This window comes from Ricinus communis, chromosome 8 (assembly GCF_019578655.1).
Source record: "Ricinus communis isolate WT05 ecotype wild-type chromosome 8, ASM1957865v1, whole genome shotgun sequence".
Lineage (NCBI taxonomy): Eukaryota > Viridiplantae > Streptophyta > Magnoliopsida > Malpighiales > Euphorbiaceae > Ricinus > Ricinus communis.
The window spans coordinates 4,778,792-4,787,900 of NC_063263.1; the positions used below are offsets into that span (position 1 = coordinate 4,778,792).

The 9,109-nt window shown below is 25.2% G+C and overlaps 1 non-coding gene and 1 pseudogene across 1 annotated transcript; one reads left to right on the forward strand and one right to left on the reverse strand.

Moving 5' to 3' along the window:
* Positions 1-3,630: 3,630 nt before the first annotated feature.
* LOC8265349 lies at positions 3,631-4,801 on the reverse strand (annotated as a pseudogene).
* A 438-nt stretch (positions 4,802-5,239) lies between these two features.
* TRNAR-UCG lies at positions 5,240-5,311 on the forward strand. Its single transcript has one exon. It is a non-coding gene; the product is annotated as a tRNA-Arg (tRNA).
* Positions 5,312-9,109: the final 3,798 nt, after the last annotated feature.

Genomic DNA, 9,109 nt, shown 5'->3' on the forward strand with positions numbered 1-9,109 from the left:
ACAAACTCTAAAATCTACGGGCTAAAAAATTACCGAGACGCTTGATTACTCGGTCGACTCGCCTCCGAAATAATGCGATGATGATTCCAGCTTCCGATCTTCCGGTCCTACCCCCGATCATCCGGAGAAAGTTACAGACGATCTCGGCCGTTGATTTTTAAACGGAGTTCGATCGCCACGAAAACGGTGCCATTGGAAAGCTTGAGCTGAGGAGAGTCCAGATATGCCCTCTGATCGGCCATCCCTCGCTATAACTAGCCAGAAAGGCCCGAAATTGCACCTGCCTTCACCTCGCCGGAACTTCTTCCTCCAGCCACCAATGTCGACGCTGCTACTCTTAAAAGGAAGCTCTCAAGTCAGCGGTCAAAAAGAGACTAACCACGCCATTAGCACAGTGTGACCACTACCCTTTCTTCCTTGCATACTCCCTACTTTGCTCATGATGCGGCTTCTTGGTTAGCTCCGGATGCCACACCTTCTTCTCCTCATTCTCTTCCTTCTCCTTTTCTTTTCTTTCTTTTCCTTATCACATTTGGTCCCTGAACTTTTTTCTTTACCATTTAGTCCCTCAACTTTTTAGTTACTAACAATTTTACCCTGTAAAATTTCCAATTAACCCTTCAACTTTTCTTTAGCTTTTCAATTAAACCCCTAAAGGGCCAAATTAAAATTATTGAAAATATAGAATTACTTATTTACTCATGCTTTTAAAAGTAAAACTATCAAAATGCCCTTACCGACATATTTAATTATAAAAATAATAACCATACAAATTTCATTTAAAATCCCAAATTAAAACAATTATATTTTTAATCCTTATTCCAAAATTAATTTTTAATTTAATCCTAACACTTAATTAACTTAATTAATCAATTTACTAACTATTTTCCAATTAAAACCAACATCATTAGCTAATTAAAATTTACTATTCCCTAATAAATTCTTTTATAAAAATATTATTTACCAACTCTTTCATAATTTCAAATATATAATTTAATTCATATACTTATATGAGGAGAAAATTAAATGACCAAAAACATAATTTATTACCCAAGAAATTTACTTAATTAATTTCTTGAAAATCAAACTAATTAGATATAGAAAAATAACTCTTTTATTTTTATCTAGCATTGAATTCTATTTTAAATCATCCCAATTAAATTAATTAAAAATAAAGTAATATTTATTTAAATAAAAACTCGTTATTAATTATTACTAATATTATTATTATTATTAAAAAAAAATTTGGCTATTACAATTTATACTACTCAAATCTTAAATATTAATTTAATGTAGTTATTGCTTTAATTTGATCAAATATATCCAATAAATTAATTACATATATTACTATCATATTTTAATATTAATCATATTTAAAATAGTTTTTAATAATATAAAATCATATGTTCCATTTTTATTAATGTTACTAAACTCTATATTAATTATTTAATTTAATTATATATGGAATTATATTTAAAATAATGTTATTACTAAATTTTTTTCAGCTCGAATATATTATTATTTAATTTAAAAATCAAGTCCTGTAAATATAATAAGTCGAAAAGATTTTGAATATTACATATTTACTTTGAATGATTTTCTTAACGTTTGATTGATGTTTAGTTGATGTTAAGATGGTATAATTTATGTTTGGTTGATGTTTCCAATCTATAAAAAATTATCTTAAATTCTTTTTCTTGTATTTTGCTTTCTTTTGTTTGCCTCAACTTTTTTTCCTATTTCAGTTCTCTTTTTTTATGTAATATTGTCCTTAACAATTTCTCTTAAAATTTGTTAGATATTACTTTCGGTAAAAAGTTTAGTTTTTTTTTTTTGTAATTAAATGATTTGGTTGATATTTGGTTGATTTTAACATGGGTGTGGTTGATATTTAATTGATGTTTGGTTGATTTTTTAGATATATGAAGATTTATTTTCAATTTATTTTCTTAAATTATCATTTACCTGTTAAGAAGATTCAAAATATTAAATTATTAATATTTGTCTTCTTATGTATTTTTTATTCTATTTCGGTATAATTCAAAGATAAAAATTGAGAGAGAAGCAGCAAACTTTTTGAGATAAAGCTATTTGGATTTTTACGCATTATTTTGTTGATACAAAAAATGCTTAAAGAAGAAAATAAAATAGAAAAGTCACCGACTGATTCTAGATATTTTGAGAGTTTTCTTGTCTTGAAATTAGCAAACAAATATAGTCAATAATAATTTTTTTAATAATTTTTCAATTTTCTTAATGTTTGATTTATTTTTAGATTTATGAAGAATTGCCTTCAGTTTTTTTCTTGAACTATTATTTACTGGTTCAATTACACTGATAATTTACTTATTAAATTACACTAATGAATTACATATTGAATTTTTATGTTCTAATCATGGCTAAATTCAGAAAAAAGAAAAACAATAAAAACGAAAAAAGCAGCAGTGATAACTTCATCTTTAACTCCTCATAATTATCTAATTACATCAACATCCTCACTCTTAAAGTCCAGAAAAATTCCAATAGTTGTATTTTTTATTTTTTTAAATATCATTTTCCTTATTTAAATATATATAGATTTATTATTACCAATCTTTTATTTTAGTCTTTAAAGCAAGAGAAGCATCTTTTAGATTAGCATAATTTGATTTTAAAATAAATGCATTGATTTTCTTTTAATTATTTTAATTGCACGCACTAGCGTTTATATCACAAATATTCAATTTATTGCAAGAATTGTTTATTAATATAGCTGAATAAGTCTAAAAACAAGATAACAATTAAATGAAATTCCAAAAATTAGAGAGAGAAAAATACATGAACAAGTAAGAGAAAATTAAATTGTCTATTATTATCAAAATTCACATGTGAAAAAAATTGTCAAACAGAATAATAATTCAATAATTAAGGTTAGTTCTCTATTAACTATAGTAATATAGTAATCAAACAACTATAGTAACTTTGGAAGTTGATGAGAACAAATAAACCCCCACAGCTTAGGGACAAAAGAATGAGCGTATTTTTGTAAATAAGTTATTTTGGAAAGAGTATTTTAGTAAGCAATTTATTTTTGAGATATTTTTGTTATTAAAATGATTAAAACATGTATTTGTGCAAGAGACCGACCCTTTTAATAAGCCTCGAGCCCGTCCAAAATTGATTCGACCCATTTTAATAAGATTATATGATTGTTTAGTTGATTCTAAGCTAAGTTGACCCGATCAAAGCATTAGAAACCATAAATTATTAGGTCACCAAATGCCATTAGATAACAGGACTAAGTGAAGCAATTACTTGTTAAGGTGTGTTTACTCCTAGGTCAATTTTCTAGATTTCTTTAACATAAAAATATAAAATAATATTTTATATATTTTCTAAATTATAACTAAACTTTGAAATATAAGTTTTAATATTTTTTTTATAAATTTTTTTTATATAAGATATCATTAATTTTCAACTAAAAATCTAATAATTTCATTTTTTTATTCAACTTTATCTTTTAAGGTTAAAATATTATCCAAGCAAATAATTTCTTTTTATATTATAGCAAGTAAATATATTTTATAAATTTTTTTATTTTTTTTAAAATTAAAAAATAAAAATATAATTATAATTGTCAATTAAAATATAATTATCAATACACTCGAGAACGAAGATAACTGTGATGCAACTATGACAACTATTGATAAATTTTCTATAACCAAACATAATGTTTTAGAGTCAATTTGACATTCCTTATTTTTAGGAGCTTTTTCTATAAATATTTCTTTTATTCTTGTTCACGGCAATAATTTTTCTATAGTTGCTTGGGAAATTACATCTTTAACCTCGTGTATTTTTAAATTTTATTTTATGGGACCTCTTAATTTTTGTTTAAATTTATTGAATTTTTATATTTTTTTGTTTTGATTAGATTTTTTTTTGTTTTTTAATGAAAATAAAAAATAAAAAGTACGATTCAATACAACAAACAAAAGCTCATAAAATATATACAGGAGTAGGAAGTCTTCAATCTAAGTAAAAGTAAAAATAAAAATATAAAAATTTCTTAAAATAAAATAAAGGTTGAGGTGCTTGATAGAACAATGTTGAAAATCTTAAAGGCTTGATAATGGATTTTGGCTAGTTGCTTCTTGAAATTCGATTTTTGAAAGAAGGCAGGTAAGTTGACTATATTTATTTTAAAATTAAATTCGAAAACTAAAAACAGTAAAAAAAAAGAAGGAAAAGAACATTCAAATTTTAAAAGAAGAGACCCACAAAAATTCCAAACTGCCCCTCAGTAAAAATACCAAAGAGACTTTTCTCAGTAATGTACAACAGCAACATTATATTCAACAATAGCATCACCACTGGTTGCATTGAAAATATAAGTTTTCAGGATAGCAAATCCGCGTGCCAACCGGAAAACACCAGTCCCAACGACGATGGGTATCTCACGGAGGTGAGTGCTGGATTTCGACCCAAAATGGCAAGAGTGCTGCCATTGAACTTTCCAGTAGTGAAAACTAAGTTCATACCCATGAGAAGCCCCAGTGTGGTCTTGCCCAGCTGATCCGTAGAATCCTTGAGCCCGACCCACCTCCTTGGATGTTGGTTCAGGCCCTTCGGTCAATGGGTCATCTATCATAACAACTATCCCAAAAAGGGTTGGAGATTTATCTGTAATGTTGGATTTAGCTACCGGTATTGCAGTTGCATTTGGCCCGGAAACCTTATTACTAGGGCAAGTGCGAGCTTCCCCATCTTCCTCTCTTCTGACAAAGTGAAATGAAGTCCGGCAAAAGTAGCCGCAGGGACTTCAAAAGATGAATGGAACAATGGAGTCAGTAGAGACCTGAGTTAGAAATAGATAGCAGTGATGCAACCCACCTACCACAAATGGCATTATTGTATTAGAAAATTGAGTAAACAAAGGTCCTAAATTTCAATTGCATAACATTTCATTGTCATAGGAGGTCACTTAAACATTGCAGGATTGTGAAAAAAAGAAAAAATACCATTTTTTTCCTTTTGTGTTTTTCCTTCCCTCGATTCCACCCACAAACTAATACAATAAGCCAAGCATTTACATGTCTTTTAATTTTATTTTAAGGATACCCAAAAAAATAAGCCAAGCATATCAAAATATCATCATAGGTGGAAGTAGTTGAGTGGCTAAACCAAGCATTTTCCTAATGTATTCTAAGAATATGGATATAATTTGGGTATTAATTACCTTGATTAACGTGTGCCTAGGGGTTCCATGGTGTAGTGGTTAGCACTCTGGACTTCGAATCCAGCGACCTGGGTTCGACTGCCGGTGGGACCTCTTTGGAAATGAATTAATTTCTTACTATAATTTTTAAATTTCAATTTTTTTATGTATTTTTAATTTATTTATCTATTTAATTTTATTTTCATATAGTATTTCTTACTATATTATAAAATTATGATCTAAATTTAGTTATTAGTTGATGTATTTTTTATTTATTAATTTGAATTCATTCATAAATGTTATATTTTTTCTATATAATTTAATTATTTTTATTTTAATTTTACCCATTTTAATATATAATTTATATGTATTTATAGCTTTTATTTCTTTTTCTTTCAGTGTTTTGTTTATTTTTCATTAATTGTAAATTTTTTAAATATTATATAATTTTATAATATCTTATAATTTTACCTATAAACAACCTTAAGAAGAGAAAGGGGAAACTATATTTTTATAAAAAGATATTTAATTTATTTATCTATTTAATTTTACTTTCATATAGTATTTCTTACTATATTATAAAATTATGATTTAAAATTTAGTTATTAGTTGATGTATTTTTTTATTTACTAATTTGAATTCATTCATAAATTTTATATTTTTTCTATAATTTAATTATTTTTATTTTTATTTCACTCATTTAATATAGAATTTTTATGTATTTGTAACTTTAATTTTTTCTCTTTCTGTGTTTTGTTTATTTTTCATTAATTGTAAAAAATTTAAATGTTATATAATTTTATAATATCTTATAATTCTACCTACAAACAACCTTAAGAAGAAAAAGGGAAACTATATTTTTATAGAAAGATATTTAAGCCAATTTGAATTTTCTTTTAAACCACATCAACTTCTTTTTTCTCTCTCTCTATGCTTCTATATTTCAATTTTAACTTTTATTTTTTATATTATTAAAAGTTAATTAGTAATGAATAATGATTTGTATTTCTTAATGCATATTTTATATTGTCAATGAAATTAGAGTTAAGTATATTTTTTATTTCTTTTTAAATTTTATAGATTTTTATATTTTTTAGATTAGTTTTCACATTTAGCCAAAAGATTTATAAGTTGGATAAATGGAACCGGACTTATAAAAAATGGACTAAAATTGGTAAAAAATAGGAGACCCAAGATCGGTTTTCCTTCAATTGGATTCGAAACTATTAGTCCTAGTTCTAACTAATAAAAAATAATTAATTTTAATTAATTTTTTATTTTTTAAAATTAGTTGGAACCCGAACTGGTAGGTTCTATTGTCACAACGTCTACTTTTATATAAGCTAGAATAATTATTATATTTATACTTGATATACAAACTAATATCAATAGGAAATATTTAACATAAAAGTTCTATTAATTATTTAGTTTATATTAGAAAATTGTAATAATTTATATAATATTTAGTAATATAATTATTATATAAGATATAATAAATTTAGTCATAAGATATGAATATAAGATCAACTCATAAATCAAATATATATAATTTATCAATAAAATATTAGATTATACTCCTGAGGTTTGGTCTAATACATAAGTTGATCTCTGCATTTCTTAATTATATCAAAACTCTCTTGAGTTTTAATAAAATTAACTACTATTATTTTCAGTGTTAGTCGAATGACTAAACTGATAATTTAATATTACAATTTGATTCTTGAATTTTTTATCAAATATCAAACTCATCCAAAATTAATTTTATTATCAAATTAGAGTAAAATCTTATTTTTACCGCAAGTTAATTTAGTGTATAATTAAAATAATATATTTAATCTTTTATTATTTAGCATAATTCAACCCTAAAAAAATTTCAACATATTAAAATACTTATTTTTTGTTTAATATTATAAAATTATTATGTAATTTAATTTTAAATTTTTAAATTAAATAGTTAAAAATTATTATTTTTATTAGACGCTAAAATTAAAATATATTAAAAATAAAAACTTTACTATAATTGATAAAAAGCTCTATTTTTAACATACAAGATTATTATGATTTTCTCTATTAATCGTAAACTTGTCAATTTCAACATTTCTTCTATAAAACTAATTGGTGTCTAGCTTATTTCGCTAGATTAAAACATATAATTATTTAATTTAATTTTTACTTTTAATATAGTTTAATTACAATGTACAATAAAATAATAATAGAATGACATTTTTTAACAAGAAATATTTATTTTACATTACTAACTAAAATTAAATTATATAGTGATTTAATAATATTGTTGTAAATATAAGTAGTTTTAAAATTTTTAAATTTGCTTGAATCAAATTATATTAAAAATAAAAAAACTAGAGCAAAAAAAAATATTAATTAACTATTTTAATTAGATACTAAAATTACTTTGTGCTAAAAATAATATTTTACTCTAATTTGATGATAAAATTAATTTTCGATAAGTTTGATACTTGATAATAAATTCAATGATCAAATTATAATTTTAAATTACTAATTTAATCCTTCAACTAACTCGTAGGTAATAGTTAGTTTTATCAAAACTCAAGAGGAATATAATAAAAAATTGTCTAATGATCATAAAAATCTAAATCTTTATGACTTTGTACTATTTTGGTTGAAAATTTTAAAATTATCAATTTAGCCATGAATTGAGCAATTGAGAGCTATTTTTGCCAAATCTTAGTGTCGATCAAAATTAGGATAGATTGATAATGATGTGTAAGCCACATGTATAATTATTAAAAAACTCACATGAATCCCATTGACACATCATTTATCATTTAATTTACCCTTGTTAAGCTAACTTATTTCTATCCACCTTTCCACTTACCCATTTATATTAGCCACTACCTTTACTCACTTTACCACTTATGCATTTAACTAAGGCAATTTAGATAGGCTGATAGAGTTGAGTTTGGTGAGCGACCTCCGAGTTAGAGCTGAGTGGGTTGGCAGGAGAGATAATGACACCAAGAGAAAGAAGAGAGAAGTAAAGAAGAGGGACATGGAGAGAAGTTAGACATAGAAAGATAAAGCAACGTTGTTTAGAGATAGAGAGAAGTGAGTTTTGAGGGAGAAGAAGAGAAAGCGTGTTTGGTTAAGGAATTAGGAAAATGTAAGAGAATTTTCTGTATTTGAGTCTACAGGAAAAGTTATGGTGGTTAGACTAGTAGTGCTAGAGTTAAGGAGAGATATAGCATATTGGAAATTGGAAAATGGTTAGTTATGCAGTGTTTGGACGATCTCAAGCTGTGAAAAGTTTTTGTTTCTTTGCAGAAACCATTGTTTGGATCAATATTTGATGTTATTGTTGCCATAGAAATTCATATACGAAACTGGAAAAACTAAAAAAAACTTGTGAATGGATGAATGAATATGTGCTAGTGATTGCTGATAATGAGATTGTTAGTTAAAGAGAGAGAGAGACAGAGAGATAGATGGGTAAAGATAGTAGCTAGAGATATGTTAGCTTAACTAGGGTGAGTTATATGATAAATGATGTGTCAATAGGACTCATGTGAGTATTTTAATAATTATACATATGGCTTTTACATTATTATTTATTTGTTTTAATTTTGACCAACATTGAGATTTGGCCAAAATAACTCTCAATTACTCAATTCATTGATAAAATGACAGTTTTAAAAGATTTGGCTAAAAATAGCAAATTCATGTAAAGAACTGGATCCAATAAAAAAATATAAAAACTAGCTTATATATTAGACCAAATCTCAAGAGGTAAATAATATTTAATCTTGTTTAATTAAGTTCCGCACAAAATGCAGATATTAAACTAGTTGAAACAAAATGGCCAAACAAATAAATGGAGAAGTGAAAGAACTCTAATTTATTCATGCATAAAATTTTATTCACTTAAACAACAAA